Here is a 13,271-nt window from a genome sequence, read left to right on the forward strand (position 1 = left end):
AGTGCCCAGAGCAAGAGAACTTGGTATTTATGAGAGGGAGTGCTCAGTGCAGCCCCAGAGTCTCAGGCTCTGCCCCTCAGCAGGCTGGCTGGCCTCAGCACAGGAGAGGGATGTCATTCCTCTTAAAGAAATAGCACATAAAAATAGCTGGGGCCATCCATCAGCTACACCCCAGACAAGTGCTTGGTCCTCTCACTTGGGATGGGATATTACTGTTCCCATGGGGATTAGTAAGCCTGGCTGGGGGAGTCTGGCCTCCAGGAGGTCAGCAGGGGAATGCTTATGACGAATGGCTTGGTCCATGGTCTAGCTCTAGCCTAAGTTAGTAAAGTTAGGTTGCCTTTTACTGTCCCTTACTCACAACACTCAATTCCTACTAACACTGATGGTGCAGATTGCCCCTGGCTCTGTGGAGTAAACTGATCCTCTGTGGGAAGGACTGTGCTGTACAAATAAGCAGATTTCACATCCAGCTTGCTCCCAGCTCTCAGAGGCCAGCAGTGCCTGCAGCAGGCTGTGAGCTGGAACGTGGGCTGTGCTGCAGCTGCCACACCAGCCAAGCTGCTGCCATCCTCAGTTCTCCTTGCAACCATCCTCACCCAGCACAGGAGCTAGAAAGAGCACAGGAGTGGAGATCCAGAGCTAGCATTCCAGGTGAGGCTAACACAGAGCCAGCCTGCTAATTGAATGTGGGGGTTTGTCCTCCCAGAGCAGCACAGAACTGCCAGGGCTGGAAGGGAGCTCAAGGCTCAGCCAGCTCCAACCCCCTGCCATGGGCAGGGACACCTCACACCACAGCAGGTTGCTCACAGCCACATCCAGCCTGGCTGCAAACACCTCCAGGCAGGAGGCTGCCACCACCTCCCTGGGCAGCCTGTGCCAGGCTCTCACCACCCTCATGGGCAACAACTTCTTCCTCACAGCCAATCTCAATCTCCCCACTTCTAGCTTTGCTCCATCCCCCCCAGTCCTATCCCTCCCTGACACCCTCAAAAGTCCCTCCCCAGCTTTCCTGCAGCCCCCTTCAGATCCTGGAAGGCCACAATTAGGTCTCCTGGGAGCCTTCTCTTCTCCAGCCTGCACAAACCCAACTCCCTCAGTCTGACCTCACAGCAGAGCAGCTCCAGGCCTCTGCTCCTCCTCCTGGCCCTGCTCTGGACACCTTCCAGAACACAAAGCATTGTAGAAAGCATGGCCTAAACAGCTGGCCTGAGTCAACCCATCCCAGTGTTCAGCAGGTCAGAATACCCTTTTCCAAAGGACAGCTGCCACAGTGAAAGACAACCTCAGGATGAATGGCTGCAGAGGACAGTGCCAGCATTTCAGATGACAGAGATTACATTTCCAGGTGCTGTTCCTTTGTCATCAAGATGAGAGGTCTGTGGAAGGTGAGTGCCTGAAAGCTCTGCATGAGGCCTTGTTGCCTCATCTGACAGATTTGGGATGGCTGCATAATCCCCCCCAGAGAGCCTGACCCTAATCAACTGCCATCACGAGGCTCCTGGAACAGCTTCTGTTCAAAGCAGATTCAGTTTTCATACTGACATTGTTCTCCTGACTGCCACAGAGGAGCTGCACCTTGGCACTGAAACCTCCCTGCAGCACCAGGCTCAGCAGTGCCCTGCAGTGCCACTGGGCTGCAGATCCTCCCCTGCCTTTCAGCAGAGCATTGCCAACCTCCCTGCAGCACCAGGCTCAGCAGTGCCCTGCAGCACCACGGGGCTGCAGATCCTCCCCTGCCCTTCAGCAGAGCATTGCCAACCTCCCTACAGCACCAGGCTCAGCAGTGCCCTGCAGCACCACGGGGCTGCAGATCCTCCCCTGCCCTTCAGCAGAGCATTGCCAACCTCCCTGCAGCACCAGGCTCAGCAGTGCCCTGCAGCACCACGGGGCTGCAGATCCTCCCCTGCCTTTCAGCAGAGCATTGCCAACCTCCCTGCAGCACCATGGGGCTGCAGATCCTCCCCTGCCCTTCAGCAGAGCATTGCCAGCCTCCCTGCAGCACCAGGCTCAGCAGTGCCCTGCCGTGCCCCGGGGCTGTGTGTGCCAGCCCCAGGCCGGGGGCAGGGCCGGGGCCAGCCTTGCTCCTCAGGCCTCTGCAGGATGAGTCACCACACCTGCTCCAGAGGCCTGGATGCAGCCAGCAGCCAACGATGTCATCTTTGGCACAGGCACCAGAGCTCCATCTGAGCTCTGTAATTCAGGCTCTAAGGCACTGCTGGAATGCTTCATGACCTACAGCTCTTCTTTCCCCAGGAGATAGGCAGCGAGAAAGCAAACCCTCTGCCTTTAGCTCTAGCTAAAGCTCTCCTCTGTCTTGGGAGAGCTGACATAAATGCTGCTTTCTGCACACAAACAAACTCTTGGGGTGTTTTGTTGCTGTGGCTGGCTCTGGTTTTGTGGGCTGCTTGGCAAGCAGCAGTGTTTGAGCTCTGTTTGTTTTCAGCAGCAGCATTTCTCAGCAGGAGTGGAGCTGTACTCTGCAAACACATTCCCATGGGGAATCCACAGAGTCATGGAATGCTTTGGGCTGGAAGGGACCTTAAAGCTCCTCCAGTTCCAACCCCCTCCCACCAGCCCAGCTTGCTCAAGGCCTCATCCAGCCTGGCCTTCAGCACCCTTAGGCAGGAGGCAGCCACAGCCTCCCTGGGCAGCCTGTGCCGGTCTCACCACCCTCACTGTCAAGAACTTCCTCCTAACCTCCAGCCTAAATCTGCCCTCTCCCAGCTCAAAGCCATTGTTCCTCGTCCTGGCACTCCCAGCCCTTGCCACAGGTCTCTCTCCAGCTCTCCTGTAGCCCCTTTAGGTACTGGAAGGCTGCTCTGAGGTCTGCCCAGAGCCTTCTCTGCTGTATTTGCAGCAGATATCTTTTACAGCCTACTTAAAACACAGATCATGAATCTCCAACAAGCTCTCAACAAACAACTCAGTGGAAGTTATATCTCACCCAGACTGCACAGCAAAGAACCAAACCATCCATGGATCACAGGTACAGAATCACAGGATGTTAGGGGCTGGGAGGGACCTCCAGAGATCATCCACTCCAACCCCCTGCCAGAGCAGAGCACCCAGGGCAGTCCCCACAGGAATGCATCCAGGTGGGGTTGGAAAGGCTCCAGAGCAGGAGACTGCACAACCTCTCTGGGCAGCCTGCTCCAGGGCTCTGCCACCCTCACCATACAGAAGTCTCCTGGTGTTGATCTGGAACCTCCTGTGTCCCAGCTGATACCAAGGGTTCCTTGTGCTGTCACTGGGCACCACCCAGAAGAGCCTGGGACCTTGTCTGTCCCCTGGATGGTTATGGGCTCTGGGAGAAAGCTGAAGCCAATGGCCAAGGAGAAGCAGCAGCAGATGTCCTGAGGGTGTGCCAGCAGACACTGGCCAGACAGCGAGCCCAGAGGGCAGGTTGCTGCTCTGCTCATCACCAGCCTTTTCATTTGGGGGTTCAGGTCTGGCACCACCCAAACCCTGGGGTGCACAAGGGCAAGAGCCTGCTCTAACAGCTCAGAAATATCTGCCCCAGAACCAGACTCTGTCACAGCTGGAGGAGTGGGGAGAGCTGGAGGGCTTCTTGCATCACTCCTACTGCTTTGAAAGAGCATCCCAGCTATTTCCACTGGCAGCCAGCACCTCCTGCCCAACTGACTGATGAAAGCTGCCTGCTGCTGTGCTGCTGTGACACCCTGCAGGGGTCCTGCTCATTGCCCTGCTGGGGCAGACTAAGTGGTTCCATGTGGGTAGGCTGAAAGGCAGCTTGAAAACACCTCCTGATTGTTATTGGTGGAAAGGAAGGTACTGAGCACTGACCTCCATCTCAGTCAGACTCCAGGAGGTACTGAGCACTGACCTCCATCTCAGTGAGACTCCAGAAGGTACTGAGCACTGACCTCCATCTCAGTCAGACTCCAGAAGGTACTGAGCACTGACCTCCATCTCAGTCAGACTCCAGGAGGTACTGAGCACTGACCTCCATCTCAGTGAGACTCCAGGAGGTACTGAGCACTGACCTCCATCTCAGTCAGACTCCAGAAGGTACTGAGCACTGACCTCCATCTCAGTCAGACTCCAGGAGGTACTGAGCACTGACCTCCATCTCAGTGAGACTCCAGGAGGTACTGAGCACTGACCTCCATCTCAGTCAGACTAAGGAAGGTACTGAGCACTGACCTCCATCTCAGTCAGACTAAGGAAGGTACTGAGCACTGACCTCCATCTCAGTGAGACTCCAGAAGGTACTGAGCACTGACCTCCATCTCAGTCAGACTAAGGAAGGTACTGAGCACTGACCTCCATCTCAGTCAGACTCCAGGAGGTACTGAGCACTGACCTCCATCTCAGTGAGACTAAGGAAGGTACTGAGCACTGACCTCCATCTCAGTGAGACTAAGGAAGGTACTGAGCACTGACCTCCACCTCAGTGAGACTAAGGAAGGTACTGAGCACTGACCTCCATCTCAGTCAGACTAAGGAAGGTACTGAGCACTGACCTCCATCTCAGTCAGACTAAGGAAGGTACTGAGCACTGACCTCCATCTCAGTCAGACTCCAGAAGGTACTGAGCACTGACCTCCATCTCAGTGAGACAAACCCTTGCAAAACTTCATTGCAGACTCTTAAGCCACATAATGAACTCATAATAAGTGGAACAGAAATCCCAACCACCTGTCTTGTCTTGACTTACTAGAGCTCAGCAGCTGGCTTGGGCCTGGAGTGTGGGAATGGGAGAGGCTGTTGGAGGGAAGCACTTCCATGGCTGACTGGCAGAGCATAATTCACCACATCGAGGAAACCAGCACTGGGAAATGCATTCCCCTGCAGCTGCTGGAGCAGGGAGTCCTCAGCTCCAGGATCCTAGGGCAAACTGAGCCAGCTTAACAGCCCTTCAAGATCTCAGAGGCCACCTGCAGGCTCCTCGCTGAGCAGCCAAGCTTCCCTGTGAGAAAGCAAGCCTCCCCCAGCACTTCTCTCTTCTGTCAGCCACACAGAGGCGGTCCTGTGTCAACGGGGGTGAAACCAGGCAGTAAAGAGCGGTAAAGAGAGGGAGCTGAGTGTGCTTGGTTAGAGGTTCCAGACTTTCCTACACAGCCTATAAGTTACAGAGTCACAGAATAGATCTGGTGGATGTCCAAGCTCATCCAATCCAACCTTCAACCCAGCACTGCGGGGTCAGCACTACACCACCTCCCTAAGCACCAGCTCCACGGGCTGCTTGAACACCCCCAGGGATGGTGACTCCAGCACTGCCCTGGGCAGAACATTCCAGTGTTTGAGAGCCCTCTCTGGGAAGAATCATCTCCTAGCATCCAGCCTGAGCCTCCCCTGGTGCAGCTTGGAACCATCTCCTCTGCTCCTGTCCCTTGACACCAGGGAGCAGAGGCTGCCCCCTCCCCACTCCAACCTCCCTTCAGGTAGCTGCAGAGAGCACTGAGGTCTCCCTCAGCTTCCTCTTCTCCAGCCTGAACACCCCCAGCTCCCTCAGCCCCTCCTCACAGCCCAGGTCACCTCCTGTCCCTGCTGCACACCTTCCAATGCCAGCTGGGATGCCATTGGCCTTCTTGGCCACCTGGGCACACTGCTGACTCCCATCAGACCAGTAGGAGCCCCCAGGCTCCTCTCCAAGTCTTAGCTTTTCAATCCTCTACTCCAGCATCCCTCCCTCTCTTCAGTTTGTGCCCAGTCACTGAACTTGCTGTTTTGGCTGGGAGCAGCAGGAGCAGGAGGAGCAGAGGTGGTGTGCACTGGGCACTGTCAGCAGCAGCGCTGCTAGCTGGGAGCTCGCTGTACCGAGTGAGGGCTGTCACAGAATCACATCAGAGGCAGGAAGGGAGCTGCAGAGATGATGCTGCCAAAGCAGGATCACCTAGGGTAGATTATGGGTGATCAGAAACGGGAAAATGCAGCCCTGACCTGGGGCAAACTTCCCTCTCCTGCACCTGCAGCTGCTTCCCACCCGCCTCACCTGCTGCTCCCTGCCCCATCCTGGCTCCAGCTTGCTCTTCCTGAAGGCAGCTGCACTTTCCAGCCTTGCAGCATCACTCTCCTAGTCCGTACTGGGCTTGGCAGGAAATCCACACCGAGCATCACCAAGCAAGGTGGGGGCCAGGGAGAGCTTTGTGTGGTCGGGGCTGCTGGACTGGGTGCTGGCTTCCTCTGCCAGCAGTCCCCCAGCAGCCAGCATCAGCAGCTCATGGGCCTGGGCACTGATGGGCTGGGGCAGCAGAGGGGCAGTGTGGCTGGCACCGAGGCTTCGAGCAGCCTGGGATTCCAGGTCCCCACGTTGCCAGCTGGCACCCATCCTGAGCACTTCCCTCCCCGTGTTGCTGCGCACCATCGCCCCGAGCAATCCCCGCCACGGCCGTGCTCCGGCGGTTCGGCACCCTCAGAGCAAAGGCTGCTCGGGGCTGGCGGCTCAGAGCCCTGGGCTGTGGGGAGCCTGCTGGGAGAGACGCAGCCGGGCAGGGGCGGCCGGCAGAGCCGCACGGCTCCGCTGCTGGCGAGGGTAAGCAGCGGGGCAGAGGCGAAGCCTGCAGCGATCTGCCCCGGCCCCCTTCTAACGAAAGGTAAATACTGTGGCAAAAGCATTGCAAAGGCTTCCCCTCGGAGCTGCGGGGCAGGGCGAGGTTAGGGAAAGCCGGGCAGCTCCCAGGGTTAAGCACACATTGGTCTCTGTCTCTCCGACTGCAGCCGAGGGTGCTCTGCAGATAAGCGGAGGCAGGGCAAAGCTCAAACTCCTCACCGCTGACTTTTTACCTAGAAATAGCCCCCCAGAGCCGCAGCCTGCTGCAGCCACGCTCCCCTCCCCTCCCCTTCCAGCTGTTCTGCCGGGCTCTGAGCACTAACAAACACCTTCACTGCGCGAAGGGTAGGAGAATTCGGAGCTCCTATCCCATTCCAGGCAGGACACAAGCAAAAGAGAACCTCTGGCAATCGGCACTCCAGGCATTGCAGAGCGCTGTTAGCTCTGCTCTGCCTTCCACATGCAGTCATTCAGGTCATGAACTCGTGGGGCAGATCGTCTGCCTGGTGTCATTGTGGTGGGAGGCAGGCAAAGTGCTGTGGTGATCTGCATTATAGGATGGGAATTCATTCAAGAGGCTGGGGGAGGAGGTGAGAGAAAGCAGCCCGGGGGAACAGGACTCGGGGTGCTGGGGCATGAGAAGCTGGACAGGAGCAGGCACAGAAGGCAAATCCCAGCCTGGGCTGCATCCAAAGCAGCACTGCCAGCAGAGCCAGAGAGGGGATGCTGACACTTTGCTCTGCTCTGCTGAGACCTCACCTGCAGTGCTGTGTGCAGCTCTGGAGCCCTCAGCACAGGAAGGACCTGGACCTGATGCAGAGGGTCCAGAGAAGGGCCATGGAAAATGATCAGGGGGTTGGAGCAGCTCTGCTACAAGGACAGGCTGAGGGAGCTGGGGGTGTTCAGCCTGGAGAAGAGAAGTAGCTGAAGGAGGCTGCAAGAAGGAAGGAGAGAGACTGTTTGCAAAGGCCTGCAGGGACAGGACCAGGGGCAATGGCTTCAAACTAGAGCAGAGCAGATTGAGAGTGGATGTGAGGAACAGGTTCTGCACCAGGAGGATGGTGGAACACTGGAACAGGTTGCTCAGGGAGGTGGTTGAGGTCCCATCCCTCAAGGTGAGGCTGGACAGGGCTCTGGGCAGCCTGATCTAGCTGAGTGCAGAGGGGGCTGCACTGGATGAGCTTTGCAGGTCCCTTCCAACCCAGAGCATTCTGTGGGTCTCTGAATTCTTTCAGCTGTGATTTGGAACATGAGATTGGGCCTGGGGACAAAGACCATTGCCACAAACAAAACTATTCTCACCTCACTGAGCCTTGTGCCTGGGTGGTCTCCCCTACCAGAGGTATGGCAGCAGTGGGAGCAAATTTCCTGTTCCTGAAGAGCTTTGCAGTTATCTCCTGGGAAGGAGAAGTCTCTCTCTCAAACCATGTAGCAAAAGCAGCCTTTACAGCTTGTGCAGAGCACCCTCTTCCAGCCAGCACAGGCAAGCCCCCTGCAGCCCCTCTCTGGGGCCTGGTTTCTAACATATTCAGCCTCATTCTGTAACCTCTCAGCCTGGGAACAGACTCTATAAACATTTCTATCTGCCTTGAGCAGTAGGCACAGAGCTCAGCTGCTGTGAGCTGGCAAGGTGCCACGGCCATAAAAGCAAGCAGATTTGTCTGTCATGCTTGGTTCTGAGTCAGGAGAGCTCTTTGATGTCCTTCAGTGGCAAGAGAGGCTGAAGCACAGGTGAGGGTGGACAGGCAGCTGGGCAGACAGACAAATTTCCCTCCTATCAATACCAAGAGCTGTGCTGGGGGGGAGAGGACCTCAGCAAGGGCTGCTGCTGTGCAGTCACAGAGCTGAGGCCCAGCTGCTTCCTCTTGCTGTGGGACCCTGAGAGCCACCCAGCTGGGAACACTCCTGGTAAAGCCACATCAGCGTGGGGTTCACAGCACACAAAGTACAAAGGCAGCATCCCCTTCTGCTGGGAAGGGTCCAGATGTGCAGCCTCCCAGCCAGAGGAAGCCTGGGGGCAGCAGCAGTGCTCCCTGCCTTCTGTGAGGCACAGCCCACCTGGGGGCCTCAGGAGGTGATCTGGAAGGGGGGCAGCAGATGTCAGGATGCCCAGTGCCCTGCAGCTGGCTCACACATGGTGCTCACTCCCATGCCTCCTTGCCATGCTCTGCCTGGTCTCAGCAGACTAAGCAGGGAGGGGTGCAGAGGAGGAAGCAGAGGAGGAAGCAGGGCACTGGGGAGGTGCAAGCCCTGCAGCAAGGGTCAGCCTGGGGGGGATTACTGCAGAAAGCCTGTGGGGTCAGGCAGCTGCACACTGCTGCAGAGACCTCCTTCTGCAGGCCTGCTGGCTGGCCCTGCCTTCAGCCCCTGTGTGGGGAAGTGACTCCCTCCCCTGGACACCTACCCACTGAAATGTTCCTACTGGCAGGAGCTCAGCCTGCACTTCCTTTGCCAAGAAAGCCTTTGGTTGCTGCTGGCTCAGGTCTTATTTCCAGCCCTTGTCTCAATCTGTACCTGCTGGGAAAGGGATCTTTCTTTTTGTGCTCCTGGAGGTCAGAGGGATCCAGAGCAGCAGCTAAGCCCCAGGGCAGGAGGCAGAAGGCTCCAGGGGCTGTTTTCAGGCAAGCTGAAGTTAGGAGGAGGTCAAAGTGGTTGTGTTCAGCTACCTCCAGGCACTGTTTGTGGTCCCAGCTCACAGGGGGTCGTTGGTGCTGCTGTGTCAGTGCGGCCAGGCAAGATGCCTCCTGCTCTCCTCCAGATGGAAGCCTGTTTATCAGCACCATGCCAGCTGTGCTTGGTTCCCAAGGGGAAGGAGAAGTTGAATCTGCTTTTTTGCAGGACCTCACCTCAATCCATGTGAGCTGCTGGCAGGGGAAGTAATCCTGTGTGCATGTCAGCATTCCACAGCAGGCTGTAACCAGGATCACATGCTGCACACAGGGAAGGCAGAGCCCAGAGCCCTGCACCTAGCACTAACACAGCCCAACAGGCAGCACAGCTGTCCTGGGCATGCCAGGCCAGGGGGGCAAAATCCCCTGACACAAAGCATGACAAATAAAACCTGCTGCAGTAGTATGCTGAACTAAAGACAACTGCACCCCTACACCCCTTTTACTTTCTTTTGCACAGCATATATCCTTCCCTGCTCACAGCCCACAGACCCTGCCAGCACTGCTCCTTTCTTGCTTCCTTAAGGTTTGACTGCAGGAAGAGTTTAATGAGCAGAGGCCTGGAGCACCTCTGCTATGGAGACAGGCTGAGGGAGTTGGGGTTGTGCAGGCTGGAGAGGAGAAGGCTCTGAGGAGCCCTAATTGTGGCCTTCCAGGATTTGCAGGGGGCTGCAGGAAAGCTGGGGAGGGACTTTTGAGGGTGTCAGGGAGGGATAGGACTGGGGGGGATGGAGCAAAACTAGAAGTGGGGAGATTGAGATTGGCTGTGAGGAAGAAGTTGTTCCCCATGAGGGTGGTGAGAGCCTGGCACAGGTTGCCCAGGGAGGTGGTGGCAGCCTCATCCCTGGAGGTGTTTGCAGCCAGGCTGGAGGTGGCTGTGAGCAACCTGCTGCGGTGTGAGGTGTCCCTGCCCATGGCAGGGGGGTTGGGACTGGATGATGTTTGAGGCCCCTTCCAACTCCTGAAAGCTTTCCTCACTGCTTAGCCCTGAGGAATGAAGAGGTCTAACTGAATAAGATCTGCATAAAGATTTGGGGATTTGGGTTCTGAGTGCTTTCCCCCACAGCTCCTTGCCCATCTTTGACTCATGTTTGGATGCTCTGTGGACATCTGTGTTGGGAGATTTGTTTTGGTCAAAAGAAGAGGGTTTTCTGAGAGCAGAGTCAAACCTAAGTAGTTTAGAGATAAATAACATTCCTGCTGGGTTCAGAGCCTCTGCTGGTGCCTCAGGACGTGCCTTGGCCCAGCCTGGGTTGTTATGCTCCCTGCATCACAGAAGTGTGTAGCAGATATTTTATGGCTGCTTAGAACTGGCCAAAAAGGCAAAGGGTGGGGAGGGAAAGAAAAACATCTTTTGGTGGCTTGGCCCTAAAGGGGCTGTCCAGAGAATGAAGACTTGGAAGTCCTTTGCAGGGATGCACACACTGTGTATGCAGGATAAACCTAGAGAGGAGAAGCAGCTCTGCTGTGAGCACAGGCTGAGGGAGCTGGGGCTGTGCAGCCTGCAGAGGAGAAGGCTCTGGGGGGACCTCAGAGCTGCCTGCCAGGAGCTGAAGGGATCCTGCAGGAAGGCTGCAGAGGGACTTCTCCTCAGGGTGTCTGCAGACAGGCCCAGGGGGAATGGTTTGAAGCTGAGGCAGAGCAGGGTCAGAGTGGAGCTGAGGAAGAAGTTGTTGAGCAGGAGGCTGCTGAGCCTCTGGCCCAGGCTGCCCAGGGAGGCTGTGGCTGCCTCCTGCCTGGGGGTGCTGAAGGCCAGGCTGGATGAGGCCCTGAGCAGCTGAGTGTAGCTGAGAGGTGTCCCTGGGCATGGTGTGGAGGTTGGAGGAGCTGAGCTCTGAGCTCCCTTCCAGCCTGAGCCAGTCTGGGACTCTGTGAATCCAATGAAGTATCTTAAAGAATAAAGGGACACTGCAGACTAAGTGCAGCTCATCAGCCACCACCTGAGCTCTGCAGTGCAGCTCAGAGGCTTAGTCAGAATAGAATAGAATAGAATAGAATAGACCAGACCAGACCAGGTTGGAAGAGACCTTCAAGATCATTGAGTCCAACCTATCATCCAACACCACCTAATCAACTAACCCATGGCACCAAGCACCCCATCCAGTCTCCTCCTGAACACCTCCAGGGATGGTGACTCCACCACCTCCCCAGGCAGCCCATTCCAATGGGCAATCACTCTCTCTGTGCAGAACTTCTTCCTAACATCCAACCTAAACCTCCCCTGGCGCAGCCTGAGACTGTGTCCTCTTGTTCTGGTGCTGGCTGCCTGGGAGAAGAGACCAACCTCTGCCTGGCTACAACCTCCCTTCAGGTTGTATGTCCTGTCCCAGCATCTGTCCCTGGTGCAACAGGGCTGTGAATACACAGTCCCAAGACAAGCCAAAGCCCAGAGGCTGTCAGTAATGAGGCTCTCAGACTCAGCCTCTGGGATAAATCCTGTTCCTTGGATTCATTCTTTTCTTCACTGAGCTTTAAAGTGGGATTCAGTCACTGGAGTGGGATCCCAAGTCATCCTCTTTGTAGTCATGTCATTACTCCATGCCTATGAATCCCTTCCTGGCCACCCAGCTGAAGCCATTGCTTCACAGACAGCATGACACTTGGGGAAAACATTTCCCCTAACTTCAAAGTATTCAACACTGGGTTCAAAGGCCACAAACCTGGGCAAAATTCTCCTTCTTTTTCCCTTCCTCTCCCACCCAAACTTGGAGCTTGTCTGCATTTGCCTTAGGTCTCTTCAGGGCAGGGAGACAAAGCAGCCCTTCACACCCCAGGGAGCCTTTAGTCTCAGTCCCAGGAAAAGCCAGCCAGATGATGGAGGCATGACTTGGGCTTGTGTGAGAGCAGCCACATGGCCAAAGCTGAGCAGGCAAACAGGAGGCTGCAGGAGGGAAATGGTTTGCAGCAGCCTGAGGAGTGATCAGTGCAAGAGAGTGCAGACAGGCTCTGCTGGTTCTTCTGTGCCCACTACAGCATCCAGGGAGCCAGCAGCTGTGTGCAAGCTGCATTTGGCCACCAGCACTCAAGTCAGTGTCAGCAGGAAGGGAGCAGAAACACAGGAGGTTGCCTTTGGGCCTTTTCTGCCTGGGCATGAGGACAGCTCACAGCTTTCTCCTGCTGCCAGGGGTCCATCACTCCCTAGCTGAGGCCTGTGCCTGTGGCACATTCAGCTGCAGCAGCAGAGAAGAGTTAGCTGTTTCAGAGGGAGCCTCTGTGGCCTGGCTGGAGGGGCTGCTGCACAAGTCCCTTTCCATCCTGCAGCCTGGGGTGCAGACATGCTTGGTGCATGCCTTGGGCCATGGCCTGCACTGTTCCTAATCCCTTCAAAGCAGCCTGGAGTTGCTCTCTGTTAGCAGCCACGGCCTGGGGCGTTGGGGCACCTCTGAAGTGCTGGGCAGTGGTGTGCCAGCTCTGCCAGCAGCACAACCTGCACCAGTGGTGCATGGTGCTGGCTGCAGTTCTGCCCTGGCATGCCAAGTGTGTTTGTGTGTGCAGGGCTAGGAGACTGAAGAGCCCCACACTGCCTGCTGCAGGCTGGGAGAGCCCTGGCAGTCCCCAGCATGCTGCTGCAGCCTGTGCCTCTCTGGGTGGGGATGGCATCACTGACTCTCTCATTTGCTGTCTCTTTACATCCTCCTTCTGGCCTGCCAAATTAGCTTAAGACTGGCTGGTGGGATGTCTCAAAGGGAAGAGAAGCATTTGGTTAGGAACACTTTAACCCATCAGAGAGCAGCTAAGGCTGGAGGGGAGCTCAGAGCTCAGCTCCTCCAACCTCCACACCATACCCAGGGACACCTCTCAGCTACACTCAGCTGCTCAAGGCCTCATCCAGCCTGGCCTCCAGCACCCCCAGGAGTCATTCTGCTCCCTTTTTGCTTCCTTACACATTCTTGATGGATATTTGTAATCCCTTTGTGCATCTGCTCCTGACTGCCTAGCTCCTTTCACACCCTGCCCTGCCTAGAAGTGATCATTAGACAGCATCATCACCCCAAGATCCTGTAATCTGGTACCCTGCTAGGGCTGCCAGAAGAGCCACACTCAAGTACAGCAGAGGATAAACATCTCAGAGGGATGCCACCATC

General features: G+C 56.3%; 1 protein-coding gene across 2 annotated transcripts in view; it reads right to left on the minus strand.

Moving 5' to 3' along the window:
* The window catches only part of DLC1 (DLC1 Rho GTPase activating protein), a 170,557-nt gene that overhangs the window by 62,996 nt on the left and 94,290 nt on the right, over nucleotides 1-13,271 (minus strand). The gene's annotated exons all lie outside the window — the stretch shown is intronic.

The sequence above is a fragment of the Melanerpes formicivorus genome, unplaced genomic scaffold (genome assembly GCF_026170545.1).
Source record: "Melanerpes formicivorus ecotype bairdi unplaced genomic scaffold, bMelFor1.0.p_v2 SCAF_4, whole genome shotgun sequence".
NCBI lineage: Eukaryota > Metazoa > Chordata > Aves > Piciformes > Picidae > Melanerpes > Melanerpes formicivorus.